At 44.2% G+C, this 5,399-nt stretch overlaps 1 long non-coding RNA gene across 1 annotated transcript; it reads left to right on the top strand.

The window, feature by feature from the left end:
- Positions 1–379: 379 nt before the first annotated feature.
- LOC123114152 (uncharacterized) lies at positions 380–1,547 on the top strand. The gene is made up of 3 exons (XR_006456435.1): positions 380–508; positions 816–910; positions 1,146–1,547. It is a non-coding gene; the product is annotated as an uncharacterized lncRNA (long non-coding RNA).
- Positions 1,548–5,399: the final 3,852 nt, after the last annotated feature.

Below are 5,399 nucleotides of genomic sequence, written 5' to 3'. Positions count from 1 at the left end.
GAGTCCAGGATGAGATCACGGATGTGACGAGGAGTCTCGAAATGGTCGAGACATAAAGATTGGTATATTGAACGACTATATTTGGACACCGGAAGTGTTCCGGAGAAATTTCGGATAAAACCGGAGTGCCGGAGGGTTAACGAAACCCCGGGAAACTAATGGACCTCGATGGGCCTTAGAGTGCGTTTGGTTGCAGGGCTATCCTTTTAAGGACAGGGATAGCCTCTTTTTACAGTGGATACCACCCGTTTGGATCTGTGTCAAGGAGGGACAGAGGCAGCCAGATGCCTGGAATATTCGTGAAAAACGGGGTTGCGGCTAGCCGCGAAAAAGTGACGGACAGCGGCAACCACCCCACGCGCGCGTCCCTCCGCTCATGCGCGAATCGTTTTTCCGCCTACTGACTCCCACTCACCACTACGAATAGGTGAAACCCTCACTTTTTCCCCATCGCTCGTCTCTCTCATGTGCGGCGGCGGCGGCGCATCTAGCAGAGAGGCCACGAGAGGTGAGTTCGTTGGTTCTCTACTCGGCCCTGCCTCCTCCTACGCGTCCGCCTCTCCAGCAATCGCGTGTAGCGGCCGGACGGCTGGGATCTGAGCCGGAGGCATGACTGGATCTGGAGGAGGCCGGCAGCTGGGGGCTTGAGGTGGCGTGCGTGGCCGGAGATTGAGGGTTGGACGGCGGCTGTATGCATGTCTGGTGCATGCATGAGCAAGGCTGCGTGTGGTCTTGAGTTCGGCTTGTAGCAGGTTACTGGATGCGTGAGCATGCATTTGTGCTCCATGCTAATGATTATTCTTTGTCTATTGCAGGTGATTTGAAGCCATAAATCCTATTCTCTTCTTTATAAGCAGTCTGTAGCAGAGTACTGTGAGTATAGCTTGGAGCAGTGCACCTTCAATCTGAGGTTATTTGGCCCATAAATCCTATTCTCTTCTTAAATAAAATGTCATTATTTTGTAGATAGATACATAACTACACTCTATGCAATGTGGAGCTTGCTGAAATTCTCTTTATGTGAAAGTACTTGCCGTAATGGGTTTCATAATGTCAAATGCTTGCTGCAATTTTTTATTTAAGCTCAAATACTTGTTATAATTATTGTCTCAATGTCCAAACACTTGTTGAATTTCTTTCTTTAGGTGATTATTGCTGGAGGAAGCATGGCCACAGGGCAATATGCAAAATGCTCAAATGACCCTCTTGGTACAAAAGTGATTAATCTTGAAGAAGACATAGCCAAGAAACCCCTACTTGAAGAGCCCAAACCAAAAAAAAGCAATAGATGGACTTTGGGAGAACAAGAAAGTACTCCCAGATTTTAGTTTGGATTTCCTTGCTCTTTACTATGGTCTTTGGGAGAACATGAATGATGGTGATTGCATATGTGATGATTAAGTTGTACTTTTGATGACAACCAAGAGAATTACTATGGGTTGTATAACTATTAGGTTTTAGTACTCTGCACTGTTGAACTATGAGTTGTATGCACTTGGGTAAATGTCAAATGCTGAACTAGTATATGTGGCCGAGTTCAAATTAGTTTGTACTTTTGTTTTGGTATGTTGTGGTATAGTTATTTTTTTGAAATTATTACTTCACATATCATATATGTCACTATGGGGGTAATCTGACCACCTCAGTGAAAAGGGTTGCCACAACCCTTATCCATCATTTATCCCTCAAACCAAACACTCCAGGGCTATCCTCAACCATGTTCTGTCCTTCAAACCAAACAAAAGACGGGTTAACCTCACCCACCCAACCAAACACAAAAAAGGGCTATCCCTGGCCAGGTGGTTGGGGATACCCACAACCACCCTAGCTTGTCCCTCAAACCAAACACATCCTTAGTGGAGAGAGAGGAGGGCTGCAGGAGGGCTGGCCGCCCCCCTGAGTTCGAATAGGAAAAGGGAAGGGAGGTGGCGCCCCCCTTTCCTTCTCCCTCTCTCCCTCTCCTTCCTTCCCCCTCTCTCCTTCTTGGTGGAAACCTACTAGGACTTGGAGTCCTAGTAGGATTCCCCCTTTTTTGGGGTGCACCAAGGAGTGTTGGCCAGCCTTCCCTCCCTCCTTTATATACGGGGGCAGGGGCACCCTAGAACACACTAGTTAATCTTTTAGCCGTGTGCGGTGCCCCCCTCCACAGTTACACACCTCGATCATACCGTTTCGGAGCTTAGGCGAAGCCCTGCACCGATAGCATCATCATCACCGTCACCACACCGTTGTGCTGACGAAACTCACCCTTAGCCTCAACTGGATCAATCAAATGAGGGACGTTATCGAGCTGAACGTGTGCTGAACGCGGAGGTGCCGTACGTTCGGTACTTGGATCGGTCGGATCGTGAAGACGTATGACTAAATCAACCGCGTTGTCATAACACTTCCGCTTTCAGTCTATGAGGGTACGTGAACACACACTCCCCCTCGTTGCTATGCATCACCTAGATAGATCTTGCGTGATCATAGGAAATTTTTGAAATTACCGCGTTCCCCAATAAAGAACATATCCATGAAGGTGGCGGTCGGCTATGCTTTACCAAATCCCCCTGAAGCAACCTTCCATGGCAATCTGATTCCATCTGGCTATGCTCGTGTTGGGGTGCATGAAGTGATGTCGGGATATGATTCATTAGAGTTTGAATTTCCTGGAGGTCAAGCGGAGCAGACACTGAAGTCATACTTGGTCTCTGCATATGAAGAAAGAAATGCATTGTCTTTCCAAGGCCACCGAGTCCTCCTCCAAGTCCGCCACGTCAGCCAACTCCACCCCACCCTAAGATGGAGCGCAGCGCTAGTCCACCTCCGTGTCGTCAGCCGACTCCACAGCACCCCGAGACAGAGCCCGGTGCGAGTCCGTCATATCGATTTCTGGAGCGTCAGTGGACTCCAAAGCGGAAGAGAGCACTAAAGAGGAAACCTGAGCCTCTTGCCAAAAAGAAGTTGGCTTACGAGATGACTGAGGAGGAAACCGACGCCCAAGTGGCTTCCGAATTGAAAGCCCATTTTGGACTGAAACCGCCCCCGCCGCCAAAGGAAAAAAATACCTGAGAAAGTCATCCAACACTTTATGGATGTTGCTAAACCTGTTGTGGAGAAAAGGTGATCAGACTATGAACGCTCTATTAGCAAGTCATATCATGCACACAAAAAATAAGGAGTCGAGCCTTGCAGGTAGTAATAAAAGCGGGAAAACTGCTCCCTAGCTGGGAGAATAGGTAGTGCAATCGATCCTGCCGCTCAAGGTGAGTACCAATTTGGCGGTAACCGACGCTACTAGACAGATGACTAGAGAGGGCGGTATCACTGTTGAACAACTCCTAGGCGCCGAGGAAGTCCCCATGATGGAAGATAAGGCACTAGCATGGAAATATGTCCCTGGGAACCCTCTGATCAGGCCTGAGGAGGTCCGGCTTCTATCAACGAAATGCGCAGATTGCATGACTGGTACCTGAGAGAAATAAAGGCCTAGCGAGAGAGCCTCATGGTGAAAGTCAAGCTAGAGCATTACTTTCATGGAAAAGATGTGTGGATTGAGTTTTTAGAAATGTTTTAGTTATTCAATCAAGACGCACTCGACAAATCTCTCGTCAGTTGCTATTGTCTGTAAGTGATTTCTTTCTGTAATTTAAGTCTCTAGCTCAGCTTGTTCATTGCCTATAATTATCCCCACTATATTCTTTTCTGTGGTATTATGCAGTATGAAGATTTTTTAAATGAAAATAGATGCAGTCTATGGCATTGGGTTCCTTGACCCAAATACCATTGATGAAACTATGTTAATAAACCACAAAGATGACATAGAGCAGAACTTGCTAACGTTTTTGAAGGAACTAAATACCAAACCAGAAATAGTATTTCCTTACAACTTCAGGTGAGTGTTACTGTCTTATACTACAAATTATATTTTGCTTATTCGATGTTAAGTGTGTAGTTCATGAGTTATGCATGTCCGCTTATACAAATGTGTGCGCAATTTTCACTGGATCCTGCTAATCATTAGAGTTGACGAGGGAAAAGTTCAAGTACTGGAGTCGCTAAGTAAAGATCCTAAAGATTACACCAAACTGAAGTTGATGCTCGACAAGTAATTCCAATCATTATCGCACTATGTCGGCTTGTTTAGTTCATTTTCTGATATCAAGTAATTAATAACTCATTTATTCTTTTTTCTTTGCGGGGGAAGGTTTGGAAAAAGTTCACCAAAGAGGTTGTAGGTGCATGGGAACCACAGCTGAAATGGTCACGACCCAGGGTAATTAAGTAGTAGTAGTTACGTCCATGCATCTCTTTGATTCTAGTTTCAATACCATTATCATGCTTAATTATTATTTAATTGAATTTTATTCTCATAAAATGCATGAGGCAGGCACCGGGGAATAGTTCATGTGCATGCTACGTTTGCGAGAACATTCACTTTATGACCGAAAGAAGCAGAGATGAAGGAAATCTTTGGGTACCTAAACACTATTTATATTTTTTTTAATCTAATATATATACACACAACTAATATATTCATATTGATCCCATTCTTTAAAGATGAAGAAGATGCGGGATAAGCTCCTACCAAAGGACTTCATACGAGCACTTCAAGAGGAAATGGCGGAATTTTTGCTTGCGCAGGTCATAACTTCAGATGGAGAATACCATTTCACTTAATGAATGCATGTAATGATATGCAAATTATAGTAGAAATTGTATATACCTATATATATATATATATATATGTGTGTGTGTGTGTGTGTGTGTGTGTGTGTGTGTGTGTGTGTGTGTGTGTGTGTGTGTGTATGCATGGTCGTACGAGAATCTATGATATATGATTGGTTCTATAAGAAATTCTATGATATATGCATAACATGTGCAGTATGTAGTACCGTAAAAATAATTAAATAGAAAACACAAAATGAAAAGGAAAAATAAACCATAAACTCTAAACCCCTAAACCCCTAAACCTCTAGTCATGGTTGGTGGCGCCAACCAGGACTAAAGGGTCCCAGCCCCCGGCGCGCGTAGCTGGCCACGTGAAAGGGATTTAGTCCCGGGTCGTGGCCAACCGGAACTAAAGGGTGGTCCTTTAGTCTTGATTTATTTGTCCTGATTGGTGAACCGGGACTAGACGTCCTTCCTAACCGGGACTAGAGGCCGTTTCTCCACTAGTATACACACACACAAAAAAAATCATGAACTTATAGTGGATAGTGTATGTGCTAGAAATACATGATTTTTTTGTGTGTAGCTTACATCAAAATGTATTTAATCATAAACTTTATAAAAATGTACTCCCTTCGTTTCTAAATATAAGTCTTTTTAGATATTTCAATGCGGACTAGATATGGATGTATATAGATGGATTTTAGAGCGAGATTCACCCATTTTGCTTCGTATGTAGTCCATCT

This window comes from Triticum aestivum, chromosome 5B (genome assembly GCF_018294505.1).
Source record: "Triticum aestivum cultivar Chinese Spring chromosome 5B, IWGSC CS RefSeq v2.1, whole genome shotgun sequence".
In the NCBI taxonomy this organism is placed as follows: domain Eukaryota; kingdom Viridiplantae; phylum Streptophyta; class Magnoliopsida; order Poales; family Poaceae; genus Triticum; species Triticum aestivum.
The sequence above is the reverse complement of the archived record's forward strand: the minus strand, read 5'-3'. Positions and strand labels throughout refer to the sequence as shown.